This window comes from Nicotiana sylvestris, chromosome 1 (genome assembly GCF_000393655.2).
Source record: "Nicotiana sylvestris chromosome 1, ASM39365v2, whole genome shotgun sequence".
In the NCBI taxonomy this organism is placed as follows: Eukaryota; Viridiplantae; Streptophyta; class Magnoliopsida; order Solanales; family Solanaceae; genus Nicotiana; species Nicotiana sylvestris.
Window position 1 is genome coordinate 100,029,965 of NC_091057.1, and position 17,480 is coordinate 100,047,444.

A 17,480-nucleotide genomic window follows, 5' to 3' on the forward strand; every position below is an offset into this window, starting at 1 on the left:
TGATCAATTATATTGAGATATAACAGTTGATTTGTTAAACATTATGTTCTCTGAGGCGAAGAGCTGCGTAATATTAATTAGGAAAAGATGACATAGCTATATAAAACTCATCGCAAATTATTTTTTTATGTTATTACTTTAAATGATCCTTGGGATGACAATAACTTTCTTTCGATTTAGTCTTAGAAACTTGGATATATAGCAGAGCAAAGAAAACAAATTCAAGTCAAAAGTCATATTTACTGCTAGTTTTTCAGCCCATAATTTACATAAGTCACAGGATCAATATGTTTTACGAGCAAACCAAAATAGAAATGTACATGCCAGTAAGTTACACAAAGTGAACTACATTGTCTATATTTTTTGCAACATTGGAAACAAAAGGACGTCAGTAACGGCAAATGGCAACGTATTTGGTAGCTTCAAAAAGTAGGAGGCTGTCATTTGCACTACCTGTCAAACACAAGCTAGCAACCTTCAAACATGTATGTACATAGCATGAGAAAACGTATATACAGGAGTTATAACACCCTGCCAACAAAACAGACGTAAGGTCTATAATGATGCCTTTTTTCATCAATGAATGACAATTTATATTGAAAAACATGTTACACAATCTTAGTGAGTTACACCAATAAAAGGGAAATAACAATGCAAGGTAGAAAGTACAAATCAAATTCAAGCATAAGAATGTCTTAGAAAATCTGTACAGATAAAGAAGTACTGCTTTATAAGCAAGTTTTTATCAGGAATAAAAAGTGCAACAATACTGAATTGGACAAAATAAGTTAGCCAATGCAGCAGTTATGCAATATATTATCATAGGAACTTAGAGAATTCTTTTGTAGATATGAACAGCGGAACATTACTGACGTTTGATGAAAGGTAGTGCACTTGAAATTTAGCTAACAATGAGTTATCAACATTATCAACACAATAATGTATGCCAATCACTAGGCAGATTCAAGCATAAATGTTGAAGTTGAAGAGTCGCATAAAACTATTGCTTTCTCTATTTTTTCTTTTTTGTTTGGCTGCGGGGTGGGGTGGTGGGGTTCTTTGAAAAGGATGAATGTGAGCAAATTAGAGCTTACCAGTGAATATAGAATGGAATGCAATATGCGATGGTCTTTTTTTAATTTTTATTTATTTATTATTTATAGTGTAACGATCCGACCGGTCGTTTTGAGAGTTGTAGCCTTGTTTTCCTATTTATTGCTCATTTCCTATTTAATTTTTGTTATGTGACTTACCGGGGTAGTTGGTTTGGGCCCGAAGAGGTTTCAGAATGAATTGAGACACTTAGTCTTACGGTTGGAAGCTTAAGTTGAAAAGATTGGCCGGATATTGATTTGTATGTAAATGGCTCAGGAATGAAGTTTCGATGGTTTCATAAGCTCTTTTGGATGATTTTAGACTTAGGAGCGTGTCCGAATTGTGATTTGGAGGTCCGTAGTTGAATTAGGCTTGAAATGGCAAAAATTAAAAATTTAAAAGTTTGACCGAGAGTGGACTTTGTGATTACCGGGCTCAGATTGGGATTCCGAGAGTTGGAGTAGATTTATAGTATCATTTGTGACTTGTGTGCAAAATTTGAGGTCAATCGGACGTGATTTGATAGGCTTCAGCATCGAATGTGAAAATTAGAAGTTCAAAGTTCATTAGGCTTGAATTGATGCGCGATTCGTGGTATTAGCATTGTTTGATGTGATTTAAAGACTCGACTAAGTTCGTATCGTGTTTTAGGACTTTTTGGTATATTTAATTGAGGTCCCAAGGGTCTTGGGTAGAGTTCGGATGATTATCGGATCAAGTTTGGAGTTGGGTGACTGCTGAAGGTCACCAGTTTTGGTGCAATTGCACATGCGGAGTGGTGATCGCATGTGCGAGCTAGGAAGCGCAGATGACGCCAAGAGTGAGGAAGGCTATGATCACAAGTGCGAAGGATTTTCTGCACTTGCGTGGTCGCAGATGCGGTGAGGTTGAGCGCAGAAGCGAGGGGTCAGTGTAGGAGTAAGGAAAATGGTCGCACCTGCGTTTATGAAGAAGCGGAGCATGGTCCGCAGATGCGAAGTCTGGGTTCCAATGGTTCACCGCAGAAGCGGAATAATTATCGCTTCTCGATATCGCAGATGCGGTTAAGTTGCCGCAGGTGCTGAAAGGTTGGGCAGAGTATTAAAATTGAGAGTTCCGTGGATTTCTTCATTTTGAACATTCCAAGCTCGAGATTAAGCGATTTTTGAGAGGGATTTCAAAAGGATTCTTGAGGTAAGTCACTTGTGGTTAAATTTATTCAATAATTATGTTTCTCCATTGAATTTCCCACCTAGATTGTGTGGTTTTGAAGTGTAATTTTGGGAGTTGAGGCTAGGGCTGCTTATCAGACGGATCGAGCGGTTATTACTCGTAACAGTTCGACTTATCGGTTATCGGCTTTTAAGTGTATTAATCCGCTAGCCACCAGATAAGATATTGGGCAATTGGTATCACTTTAGCTATTATTGGGAGGTTTATCGGCCTATTTGAATCTGTATTATAGATGCCTATTTTGGTCCTTCGTGTTACTAGTAAATACCAGCAAAAAGCTAGTTTACTTGTGCATTTCGTCATTCTTTAGTTGTCTCAAGGCACCTGGTTCCAGTGATTGGATTTTGTGCATTACTTTATTTTGGCTTGCACATTTTGTAGTTTGCCTTTAAAATCAAAGTATTCCACCCAAATGTCAATAGTAATGGTAGTATTTGTCTAGACATCCTAAAAGAACAATGAAGCCCCGACCTTACTGTTTCCAAGGTAAAAGTATTGCACACTTCTTGGCTTCCTATAGCTTCCGCTTTATGCATACATTTGGTGATGATTATACTGGGGATTAATATACATATGGATAAAAATATATAAATATAAAATTTTTTAACGGGTTAACGGTTTATCCGATGAGAAAATTGAATAATTTTCCCCCAAATCGATAAGCTGTTAATAATAAAATTTCAGTTAGTTCACCACCCGTTAATCCGATAACCCGATACTAATAAGCCATTAAGCCACTTTTGCGGTTCGATTTTCAGTTTCGGTTCGGTTTTGAACACCTCTAGTTGAGGCTACTTATTTAGAGAGTTTGAATTAGGGATTTGGGTATCGATTTGGTGTCGGATTTTGACAAATTTGGTATGGTTTGACTCGTAGTTGAATGAGCTTTCAGATTTTGTGACTTTTATCGAATTTTGAAACATGGGCCTGGGGGCCAACTTTTAAGTTGACTTTTTGACTTTGGATTAAGAACTTAATATTTTCTTATGGAATTGATTTGTTTAGCTCGTGTTGATTGTATCGAACTGTTTGTGGCTAGATTCAAGGCATTCGGAGGCCGTTTCACAAGGCAAGGGCGTGTTGGAGTAGAGATTTGCATAGTTTGAGGTAAGTAACATTTCTAAACTTGGTTATGTGGATACATATGTGTTATATGATTGGTGTTGAGGTGACACACATGCTAGGTGACGGGCGTGTGGGTGTGCACCTTAAGAATTGTGACTTGGTCGATTCCATGAGCTATATAGCAGATTCATCTTGTCGTTATTCATATTTTTATCATGTCTTAAGGAAATTGAGCTGCCAGTCATGTTAGAAATCATCCTTAGGCTATGTGTTGGTATTGTAAAGACCTGCAGAGATCGTGTTATATGTTGAGTTATTTGCTAAACTGTCACTTTGTATTCAGTCATAGCTTTTACTGTATATTATATCTCAGTCTCTATTGTCCTTTGTTGATACATTATATCTTCATTGTTTGGGTTGATTATCATGATTCTTGAAAGCCCGAGAGACTGGAGAGATTGATGACTGAGTGAGACCAAGAGCCTGATTATGAGGATATTTATGGGAGAGGGCTGTACGTCGCAGCATGTTATTTTGATTTATGCCATGATTGGCTTATTATAACGATTGGGCTAGAAATGCCCATCCGGAGTCTGCACATCCACAGTAAGCACAAGTACCTACTGAGTGCGAGTGCGAGTGTCGAGCTATTGGGAGGATTGAGTGACTGTGAGGAACGAGTTATTGTGAGGTTGGAGTGAATAGGAGAACTGAGTGATTGTTACTCTGAGAGTATGCACCTGATTTCATTACTGTTTTTCTTCAGCTGGCATATGTCATTGTCATGTAGTTACTGAGATGTACAATATCCTGTTTCAATTGAACTTGACATGAATTAACTGTTTTGGCTTTAACTGTCAAACTTGAGAGCATGCCTACTTCCCGTACTGTATTTCTGTAATTGAACTGCACCCGTGAAGCTCGTCACTACTTTTAGTCCAATATTTAGTCTGGTTACTTACTGAGTTGGTTGTACTCACGTTACACCCTGCACTTCGTGTGCAGATCCAGGTGTTTCTGGATACGGTGGGTGCTGATTATCTGAGCAGCTTGATCATTCGGAGATTTCGAAGTAGTTGGCCGGTGTTCTCAGACCTTGACTCTCCTTCCCTATCTTGCAGCTTTATGTATTTAGTTACATCTTTTCATAGAGAGTATTTTCAGACTTGTGTTGTATAGACGCTCATGTACTCAGTGATACCCTGGTTTTGGAATTTGAGTTGAGTTTTGACCTTTATTCCAGTTTATGAAAGCTTTAATTATTCAAACCTGTTTTAGCTCATCCTATTTATTGAGTTGTCGGCTTGCCTAGTATTATGTCAGGCACAATCACGACATGCTACGTTTTGGGTCGTGACATAAAGTTTCTTTTGAGTTATTTGTTCTTCAACTGATAATCTGCTACTCCTACGTCAGAAACCAAAGAATTTATTCTTGAACATGAATAACAAGCTCCTAAAAGTTTATCACTTTTAAGTGTGATGCACAAAACATTTTTTATTTCTTAGAAGTAACCAATGTTAGTGAGCATTGCTTTTCCTAGAAGAAACCCTTCATCTAAACAATGCAAAGATAAAGCCGCAGCTCACACATTATAAATGAATAGAATAGCGGCAATTGAAAAAGAAAAATTGTCAATTCGAACAAGAGTTCGACAGAAATTGAGAGTGGACATCAATAAAATTAGAACTGATTCGATGTTTGACAATGACAAATAATAGTATGATGGGATATTTTGGTTGACTAGGGTCACAGCTCATTCATTCTTGTAGTATATATATTGTATCTTATGTATATATATTCGCATAATATATTTTCTTTTAGTATATATATTGTATATTATGTATATATATTCTCTTATATATTTTCTTGTAGTATATATATTGTATCTTATGTATATATATTCGCATAATATATTTTCTTTTAGTATATATATTGTATATTATGTATATATATTCGCATAATATATTGTCTTGTAGTATATATATTGTATATTATGTATATATTTTCGCATAATATATTTTCTTGTAGTATATTATATTGTATCTTATGTATATATATTCTCTTATATATTTTCTTGTAGTATATATATTGTATATTATGTATATATTGTAGCTTATAAATAATTCTAAGTATAGACAAAGAAATATTGCGAAAAGAAGCTCATGGGTAGAAGCAATAAATTTTATTACCAAAAAATGACATATCTTTCTTAGTCATCCTTCCCCCAATGGAATGAGCACAACAAGGTACTAATACCACCATTAGAAGGAAAAAAACTAAGGAAGATGTGCCAAAATACAAGTTACATATTATTCTATGTATTATCTCTAACAAATCTCATAAATCCTTCAAGGTTCGGAGGAGGTTGCGTTGGTGGTGGTGGAAAAGAAGCTTGTTCATCACCACTTCCGGGCGAAGCCGAATCCTCCGCAAGTTCCGCTATCATTTCTTCATAAGCTTCATCTATCGCCGGTTGTGCTTCTGCAATTCCAAAGTTTCTTCTTTCCGAGCGGATCCAATCTCTAAACAATACTGATTTTTCCAAGCTATCCCTCATAGACGCTCTATGATCACCTATTTGCAGTCTTGCTTGACTGAAAGCGCTCTCTGATGCAACAGTTGAAGCTTGAATTGATAAAATATCCCGAGCCATCCTTGCAAGAACAGGAAAATGTTTTTCCCTTGCCTTCCACCATTCCAAAAGATCAAAAGAGCCGTCTGGATTCTCCTTTTCAAGTCCCTGAGATAAATAAACTTGAAGCTCATTTAGATGTGAAGTTTCATCATAATTTTCACCTTGAGACCCCCTGAACTCCGTCCAAGATTTAAGAGCTTTTAAGCCCGCAACTCTTTTAGAGGATTGTGAGCTAGACGAAGTAGGGGTTGGAATAGTTGGCCTAGCATGCTCTAAGGCAAGTTGATAAGCATTATAAACTGTTTGAGCGTTAATCTTAATTGAAGCTTTTGCATCTGCAAGTGTCGCAATTTCCTCATTTGAAAGATCTAAAGCCTTATAAATATTTGAATACCAAAAATGAGGACCTCCCAATTTCATTGTAGGATTTAGCATTGCAGCAAGACCATAAATAGGAGGGATAGGAAAAAAATATTTTTTAAACTTTTGTTTCATTTCATTTATAGCAAGTTCATAAATATCCCCACCCTCACTAAATTCAACAAACAAATCAGATAGTGCTGCAATATAAACTAAACAGTTTGGGGTTAAAATAAAGTTTGGGGGCCAAATGACCATTTTTTAACTTAAAAAACGGTCATATTTTCAGCCCAAACGGCTAGATTTTAAATATGACCGTTGGAGATTTTTTTTTTTTTTTGAAAAATAGCCGTTGGGCCTGCCAGGCCCGCCAGGACCGGCCTAGGCCCGCCTGCCGGTCCCGGGCTAAACGGTCTCGGGCTCGTGGGCTCAACCATGAAGACCAGCCCGTGACGGGCTCAGGAGGCCCACCAAGACCGGCCCACCCAGGACCGGCCCACCAGGCCCGTTAGGACCACGGGCCCGGTCCGATCCGGTTCAGGCCCGGCCCACCGAGCAGCCCTACATACACTAAAGAAATCTATATCTACCGGTAACTCATATTGCTGAAAATGGATAACTGAACATAAAGTTAACATGAACAGTATACATTTCTGTAGTCTAAAAGTATAAACGCAATTAGATTTGGGAAGCCTATGAGATATGCTTCTTATCCTCAATTATAGTAAGACCAATATATTTTTATCCAATGAGTTTTTGAAAATTTTTAAGCTGATGAAAAGAAAATTGGAAAAAGAATGAATATTCTCTGTTTGTTGGAATATGCCATTTTTATTTTATTTTATATATTTAAAGTTTCTTGGAGTTGTTTTTCTATTTACTAATTCCTACAGTGGTGCAATTCACTAACGATCTTACAAAATAATCTCTAGTTGTGTGCTTTTCTTGTTTCCTTTGTTGTGCTAGAAAAGTGCTAATCTAAATTTATAACGGTGTACCTATTCAACAAAATTTTATGATTGTGTTAACTGAAATGGCTATGCATAAGAATTATATGTTCTCTCAATTGGTACAAACAGACATGATTTTAGATATTGGAGCAGCTCGAATGTTAATTTAGTTTCTCTCAAGTTATATATGATCAAGTTGGATACTAACCAAAGTAACTCACGTGTTGAAGGTACTAAGAAGAACATTAGGCTGTAAATTTTTTGTTTCAGTGCTAAATGACGACACTGTTACATTTGTTTCTATTCCATTTATTTTCCTTGTATTTTTTGTTTTTCAAGTTAGAAAGAATAATAAGGTGAGAATTGTCTAATTTGCTGGCACAAGAATAGTTTACTAACCTTTATTTTTTCTTGCGAGGGGTCTCCGGACCCCCACCCCGCATATATACATACATATATATATATATACATACATATATATACATATATATATATATATATATATATATTGTAATTTTAAAGTTTTATTTTTTTATTTTTCTGCACAACCCCCGCCCCTGCCCTCTTCCCCCCACCCCGGGAAAAAATATATTTTTGAAATATATTTTCAGTTTTAGTTTTTTCATCTATGATTTACAGGTTCGAAATTTTATTTATTTTCCTTGTATTTTTTGTTTTTCAAGTTAGAAAGAATAATAAGGTGAGAATTGTCTAATTTGCTGGCACAAGAATAGTTTACTAACCTTTATTTTTTCTTGCGAGGGGTCTCCGGACCCCCACCCCGCATATATACATACATATATATATATATACATACATATATATACATATATATATATATATATATATATATATATATATATATATATATATATATACATATATATATATATATATATATATATATATATATATATATTTTTTTATTTTTCTGCACAACCCCCGCCCCTGCCCTCTTCCCCCCACCCCGGGAAAAAATATATTTTTGAAATATATTTTCAGTTTTAGTTTTTTCATCTATGATTTACAGGTTCGAAATTTTACAAGTTCCAAAGTTATGAGTTCGGAGGTTTATGTGTTTGGAAGTTTACGAGTTTAGAAATTATAAAGTTTACAAGTTCGAAATTTTGCGGTTTCGAAAGTTTAGCGGTTCAGAAGTTTATGAAATTTGTGGGTTCTGAAGGTTGTTGGTTCGAAAGTTTATGGCTTCATGTTTATTGTATCTAAATTATTTATGAAAATTTATTTTTGAATACTCTTGAAAAGTTATTTTTCTTAATTTGCGTACCAAACACCGGAAATTAAATGAATAAGATTATTACTTGTTTTCCAAGAAAATATTTTCTTGGAAGACATTTTCCACGGAAAATATTTTCCGTCATACCAAACACACCCTAAAAGTAATTAGAGCTACTTAATGAGAAGGTTATCATCATATTTGACCACTACATGTTCACATCTAATGAAGGAGCAAACTGCAATAATGTATGGATATATGTTTTAAGCAAATTTCAAACACGACGAGTGCAAAATATACCGCTAATATATTCTTCTGGACAAATAAAGTAGTATAGAGGCAGAAGTAATTAATCCAAAGAAGAAATTCCGAAGTTTGGTACCACAATTTTTATCTAAAGAAACTCATATCAAACAGACATGAATGATAAATGTGGAATATTTACTTTCAGAGAGCATCTCAAACATTTAGCTCCTCACATAGCTAGTGTGAGCGAGAGAAACGATTAAATTTGTGATTACCTAAGTTGATGAATCTCTTTCTTTTCTTTCAACTAAAGAATAGTTGCAATTACAATTATATTTGAACCAATAGAATAACAAGTGAAATGATAGTTAGAAGATTACTCTTTCGTCTTGGACAACAACAATCTGGAATCGCGTCTTTTCATCTTTACTTTGCCTTGACCGAGGTTTCTCAATGAGTTGTACCTTTGACGTCCACTCTTTTGTTTATCCAAAGATTCCGTTTCGGTTGTATAAGGAATGATGAAAGAAGTTGGAATTTCAATCTTGTTTGTTGAGTTTACTTTTGCTTCCCCGTTTCCTATTCCCAAATGAAGGATCATCTTTCGCTCTCATATTTTCGAATAACCGCAACCTTTTAAGTTCTTCCCAGATATGAGAATATAGTAAACTTTCATTAATAAAATCTATTTTTTTCCGTTCCGAACTACCAACAGCGTTTGCCTGAAGTCACCTCCGAAAACTACGACTTTTCCGCCAAATAGTATCGTTGAATCCATTAAGTCCTTTAAAAGTAAATCAAGCAGTTCGATCATTCTCTTTTTTGCCATAGATACTTCATCCCATATAATTAATTTTGCATCTTGAATCAAACAGGCAAGTGAGCTTTGTTTGCTGATGCTGCAGGTGGCATTGTCCTCAGTATTTATTGAAATTTTAAAACGCGAATGTACAGTTCATCCACAGGAAGTATAGATGCAGCTACATCGGAAATGGCAGTTGCCAATGCTATATACCTTTTAGATCGTAGAGTTGCCAGCAATACACGATATAAAAAGGTTTTCCCTGTTCCTCTGGGTGTTTGAAAAAATTCTCGCTGTAATTATATTGTATGCTTTAAGTTAATCTTTATTTAACTTTTTATGTAATAGCATATCCTCATTAGTAACCGTGATGGTCCTTTCAAAGTGCGCCTCCTTTGCCGCTATAGAAGGCCGTATTGTTTCAGGAATGAGTTGATATTCATTTATGTCACCATATTTGCAGGGCTAATCTCTTATCAGGGGTATTTTCCTTTGCTTTGACCAAAAGCTGTGGCCAACTTCCATATTGTAGCAGGAGTCATTGTGATTCAGATGATATATGATTCAGAGTTTACATATATAGGTAAGGAAGATGTGCCAAAATACGAACAACAGTTAGAGCTGAAGATTGCAAAGGCACAATTAGAACAACTGAAAACAATGTTGAAAATGTCAAAAGTCCCACATCGGTGGGGGACATATTTGGTTAGGATTTTTTCCCTATAAAAGAAGGCCTAATGTATAGGATTTAAACACACTTCTCATTTGCCTTCTTATCCTTTTAAGGCATTTGTATCTTCTCTCTTTAGTATTATTTCACTTGTATTTTGGAGTGGAATAAAATATTGGTTGTGTCCAAGGAAGTAGGCGAAATTGGCCGAATCTCGTAAATTCTGATGTTCCTTTTATTGTTGTTTTATTGTCTTACTTATTATTTGGTGGCTGCCATAATTTTTGGTATAGTAGTTGTGACTCATTCACACTATATACATTTGGCTTCCGCAACAATTGGTAGCAGAGCCAAGGTACTGTCTAAGTATGCTCTGTGGTTGCAACATAGTATGATCTTCCACATTAGAAAAGATTTATCTTCGTAACTGAGTCAAGGTTCTATCTGAGTATGCTCTGTGATTGCAGCTTAGTCCGATCTTCCACACTAGAAAGGAAATAATCTTGATTTGTATGGTCATCTATTAAATAATATTTGTGTCAAAGATGAGAGATAATAAACAAGAAGAATCTACATCAAGTGTCAACAATACATCATCATTGACATCTTCGCTTATGACAAGAATTGTGTCAAATGCAAAATTTGCGGTAGAAATTTTTGATGGGTCAGGACATTTTGGGATGTGGCAAGGCGAGGTTCTAGATGTCCTTTTTTAACAAGGGCTAGATCTTGCCATTGAAGAAAAAAGATCAGATGTTATTGGAGAAGAAGATTGGAGAATTATCAACCGTGTTGCTTGTGGTACCATTCGATCCTACCTTGCTAGAGAGCAGAAATATCCATACACAAAGGAAACTTCTGCAAGTAAATTATAGAAAGCACTAGAGGATAAATTTTTGAAGAAAAACCGATAAAATAAATTGTACATGAAGAAGAGACTGTTTCACTTCACCTATGTTCCTGGTACCACGATGAATGAACATATCACCAGTTTCAATAAGTTGGTCACAGATTTGCAAAATATGGATGCAATTTTTGATGATGGTGACTTGGCCTTGATGTTGTTGGGGTCACTTCCTGATGAGTATGAGCACCTTGAAACTACTCTACTCCATGGGAATGACGAAATTTCTCTCAGAGAAGTTTGTTCAGCTTTGTACCGCTATGAACAAAGAAAGGGAGAAAAATAGAAGGCCAGAGAAGGAGAAACACTGGTTGTGAGGGGTCGTCCTCAAAATCAAACGAGGACAAAGAAAGGAAGATCCAAGTCAAGATCTAGACCCAGCAAAGACGAATGTGCCTTTTGTCGAGAAAAGGGGCACTGGAAGAAAGACTATCTGAAGTTGAAGAATAAGGTCAAACATAACAATGGAAAGGCCATTATGGATTCAAATGTAGCTGATGGTGATGATTCAGACTTCTCATTAGTTACAACAGAGCCATCAACATCATCAGACATATGGTTGATGGACTCGACTTGTAGCTATCATATGTGTCCCAACAGGGACTGGTTCGTGGATTTTCAAGAAGGAGAATATGGAATCGTCCACACAGTGGATAGCAACCCTATTACCTCATATGGCATTGGTTCAATACGATTAAGGAACCATGATAGAATGATTAGAACATTAACAGATGTTCGATATATACCGAGTTTGAAGAAAAATCTCGTTTCTGTGGGAGCCCTAGAATCAAAAAGGTTCAAAATCATTGCAAAAAATGGAGTGATGAGAGTATGCTCCGGTGCACTAGTGGTAATGAAGGCCAATCAACCCTGAGGGGTAGCTCGGCTGGTAAAGGCTTGAGGACAAAGTCCTTCAGGTCGCCGGTTCGAGCCCCAGCAGGGCCACTGGAGGCATTACAAACCGGCCGCGTCTCCAGGGCCCTGTGGAACTAACCGTGGTGGACCTGCCTTGAAACAGCGGGACTCGGTGGGTACAGCTAGTCGGGTTCGCAAAGCGATCGCCCGGAAACCACGGCAAAAAAAAAAGGCCAATGAGAAGAACAATAACATGTACCGTTATCGCGGTAGTATAGTTATTGGGACAGCGACAGTGACATCCAATGATGAAAAAGAGGCAGAATCAACCAGTCTATGGCACATGCGCTTGGGACATGCTGGAGGAAAATCTTTGAAAACTTTATTAGATCAATAATTGTTAAAAGGAGTAAAGGCTTGCAACTTGGAGTTTTGCGAGCATTGTGTCAAAGGGAAACATATAAGGGTTAAATTTTGTACAGCGATCCATAATACTAAAGGCATTTTGGATTATGCACACTCTGATATTTGGGGTCCTTCCAAAACACCTTCATTGGGTGGGAAGCACTATTTTGTAATCTTTGTTGATGATTTTTCCCGAAGAGTGTGGGTGTATACAATGAAGAGCAAAGATTAAGTGTTGAGAATTTTTCTCAAATGGAAGATGATGGTGGAGAATCAAATAGGCAGGAAGATCAAGTGTATTCGCACAGACAATGGGGGTGAATATAAAAATGATCATTTCAATAAGGTCTGTGAAAAATGACGGCATCGTCTGGCACTTCACTGTCAGACATACAACACAACAGAATGGAGTAGCAGAACGTATGAACCGGACCTTGCTGGAGAAGGTACGGTGTATGTTGTCCAATGCTGGCTTGGACAAAGAATTTTGGGCTGAGGCAATTACATATACATGCCACCTCATTAATCGTTTACCATCTGCTGCTATTGATGGCAAGACACTATTTGAAAAATGGTATGGAAAGCCTGCTGTAGATTATGACTCTTTGCACGTGTTTGGCTTAACTGCATATTATCATGTGACAGAGTCAAAATTGGATCCAAGGGAAAAGAAGGCTATTTTTATGGGGATTACTTCTGGAGTCAAAGGATACCGCTTATGGTGTCCTATGACAAAGAAAGTAATATTTAGCAGGGATGTTACCTTTGATGAATCTGCTATGGTAAATAAGGTAACAAAAGATACCAAACAAAATGAGGGTACTTCTAAGCAGGTGGAGTTTGAGGGAAAATTTATTTTTCCTACACAAGAAGCAGATGAGGAAACAAATGAAGATTATCCTCTGGAAGAAGAGCTAGTAGAGAGGGAGATTCCAACTCAGGAACCTCAACAACAACTTGAATCAATAGCAACCAGCAGGCCAAAAAGGACAATAACAAAACATGTTCGTCTCATAGAGACGGTTGCTTGTGCCACCTCAATTGTAGCTGATGATGTTCCTACCACTTATAAAGACGCAGTCCAAAGTTTAGAAGAAGATAAGTAGAGGATTTCCATGAATGATGAAATACAGTCCCTTCATCAAAATCATACATGGAGATTGGCCAATCTCCTAAAGGGAAAGAAAGCAATTGGGTGCAAATGGGTATTTGCAAAGAAAAAAGGATTTCCTAACCAAGAAGATGTTCGCTACAAAGCAAGATTAGTGGCCAAATGATATGCTCAAAAGGAGGGAATTGATTACAATGAAGTATTTTCTCCAGTTGTAAAACATTTCTCCATTAAAATTATGTTGGCTTTGGTAGTACAATTGGATTTGGAACTAGTTCAGATGGATGTAAAAACTGCATTTTTACATGGAAACTTGGAGGAGGCATGACTCAGCCAAAAAGATTCAAAGTTGCTGGAAAAGAAAATATGGTATGCAAACTTGAAAAATTATTGTACGGATTGAAACAATCTTCTAGACAATGGTACACGCGATTTGACAAATTTGTGTTACGGCAAGGGTACAAGAGAAACAAATACGATCATTGTGTGTATTTGCGCAAGATTGAAGATGGTTTTTTTGTATATCTTCTCCTATATGTTGATGATATGTTGATAGCTTCCAAGAATTCGGAAGAAATTGATAAGTTGAAGATTCAACTGAAGAAGGAGTTCGAAATGAAAGATCTGGGTGAGGCAAAGAAAATTCTTGGCATGGAGATAATAAGAGATAAACGTTCAGAGAAACTCTGTTTATCTCAAAAGGAATATTTGAAGAGAGTACTACAAAATTTGGCATAAATGAGAAGACTAAGCCAGTTAGTACTCCACTTACTCCCCATTTTAAGCTAAGTACTACTATGTCGCTAAAAGATGAAGCTAAATAGGAGTATATGTCACACCTCCTTTTTCTGCCCCCGCGAGGAGCGAATGAGTTTTTTCCAATTAAAGGACAATCGAAACGGGATTTGTTTATTTATTTCAGAGTCGCCACTTGAGAGATTTAGGGTGTCCCAAGTCACCAATTTAATCCCGAATCGAGGAAAAGAATGACTCCATATTACAGTCTGCGAACCAGAAATCCGGATAAGGAATTCTGTTAATCCGGGAGAAGGTGTTAGGCACTCCCGAATTCCGTGGTTCTAGCACGGTCGCTCAACTGTCATATTCGGCTTGTTTATCTGATTTTATACAATTATGCGCTCTTGTGCAAGTTTTAACTCTTTACCGCTTTTATTATTATATTTTAAAAAGAAGGTGAACATCGTTTAAAAATATATCTTTGGATTGCGTCACATGAAATGCACCCGCAATCCGGAACACAGTTTTATTCAATGTTTTGGGATTTGGATTTGGGTCGCATGAAATGCGCACCCGAGTTTAAGAAGGTAAGATTAATTAAATCGCGCCTAAAGAGTCTAACGCGTTATTGTCTTTGGGGAAGGCAGTGAAATTCACTAAACAGTCCATCCCAAATTCTAAGTATTTATTATGACCAATTATTGAGGGCCCCGCAGCTTGCATTTTTATTTGGCGAGGCTCGTCTCATTATTTTTAAAAGGATAATCTTAGCATGACTATATTTTCTATTTTTCATTTTTCTAAAATAAATGAAGATAAGGTCCTACTTTATTTACATACTTTCGAGTTATTATAGTTAAGTTTCGAAAGTGAGTTGTTTAAAGAGTTTACATGGTAACGCATGGAACATTATACATACAGACAGTAAAAAAAAGAAAAGACTACATTAAATTACAACTTCAAATCTTTCTCATTTTTGCATTCATGCTTCGAGTGTCTTACAAGATGAACCAGTGTATCAGATTGTGTACCTGGTATTTGGAAGGCAAGGAAAGAAGATGAAGATCAGTAGAAACAGTAGTAGTGCAAATACACAGCAACAGCAGCAACCCAACAACAACAAATTCGAACCAGATTCAAGGCCCAGAAAACTTTGAAGAAAAACCGAACAACTCAATAGAACAAACCCAAAGTTTGTAAACAAACTAAACAGCAACAACCCACGCGTGTATTAAAACCCGAAACTGAACTCCTTTATCACTTTGTTTTTGATTTCTTTTTTTAAACTCTATCACACTCTCTTCAGACTTTCAGAATGTATTCCTCTCTCAAATAATCCTAAAAAATCTTTCAAGTTCAAGTCTAAGTCTTTCTCCTCTAAGTCTTTAAGCTCCTAAGTGTAAAAGTCCTCCCGTCTTAAAACTCTCCAACACTCTTGAGATTTTCAGAATGTCTTCCTAAAATGTTCTCTCAAAAATCTTTCTCTAAAAATCTTTTAAGTTCAAGTCCCCCAGTGTAAAAGTCCTCTTCTAAAATGTGTCAAATGACTCTATTTATAACAAGACTCTTGTCTTGAATCCCCAACCCGAAATATTCCCCCAATTGCATGCTTTGTCCCCACTACTTAATGTTTTCCTTATTTTAAACCCTTGTCCCCCATGCCTACATGCTTTGTCCCCCACTACATTAAATAAATATATCAACCCTAACCCATTACATCTTGTCCCCCATGCCTAACATAAACAATTACAATATTCCCCCCACTACATTATGTCTTGTCCCCCACTATATTAAACAATTATATCAATCCCACCCCATTACATCTTGTCCCCATGCTTAACATAAACAATTACATTATTCAAAATGTTCAATTCCAAAACTACCCCTCCGACCTTATTGCAATTACCATTTTACCCCTGAACGTACTGCAATTTACCAAACTACCCCATCAGCTATAACCAATTCACCTAATCAATCTCAACCCAAAATATAACCAATATGACCAATTTCTAAACAAATTCAACAACAAATCATATGAACACAGATGAATCATACAACTTCAAATTATTGGAAATAAGTTAACCATATTGAGAACCAATCCTGGTTAACTTAGTCCAAAAATGAATGAGCAAAGAGACAACAATATCAACAACAAAATACATGATTCAAACTAAATCAACAAATCAAAAACCAAAACATAAACTCACATTAAATCACTGGATTAAAAACGAACTTCAAACAAAGATGAACATGAATTAAATCTATTTTAAACAACAAACATGACGGATTCAAACGATTTAACCAACGTTAACAATTTCTGAAAAAAATACATAACACATGAAACAAACTGAAGAAATAATTAATTAAATTTCAATTTGCATCTAACAAACATTAAACTAACAATTTCACATGAACAAACTGAAAAATTAACAAAACAATGAACACGAACAAAACAAACATTTACCGATTTTAGATTTGAGAATATCAAAAACAAAATACTGACAAAAGTAAAACTCAAAACCCACTAACCAGATCGAAACGACGAACAACGACTGACCAACGACGAACTCGAACTATGTATGGACTGTTTCGACAAACCTCGACCAAAGTGAAGTAGCGATGAGCTACTGTGATGGAGAAGTCGAAGAAGAAAGCAGCAGTGTTCGACGAGATGGACATGGTTGGACATAGCGGAAGCAGCAGAAGGATCTTGGTTTTGGGAGTAGTCACGATGACACAGGAGGGCGTTTGGTTGGGAGCAGCTGCTCGACGTCTTGGCTGGATCGTAGCAGAAGCAGCAAAAAGCAGAAGCAGGAGCAGCTTGGCCATGAAGACGATGAAGACGCAGCAGCAGCCATGGGTGTCGAGCTCAAACTCGAGCTTGACGAAGAAGATGAAGCAACAGCGCGTTTGGATGGTGCTTTCCGAACTGTTTCACGGAGGTTTCAGGCAGGTTTCATGGCTGTTGGACGAAGTTTATGACTGAAGCCACGATGGCTTTGGGGCGAGCTTCAGCTGCGTTGCTCTAGAATGGGAGATGAAGATCTTTTTGGCGGCGTCCGAAGTGAGTTTGGAACTGGGTCTGTCGTCGATAATGAGGCAGATCTCGGAGGAGGAAGGATCGTGAATAGGGTTAGGGAAAGGGATTCTGAAAGCGTTGGTACGAGGCTTTGGTGGGATTTTCTTGAGAGT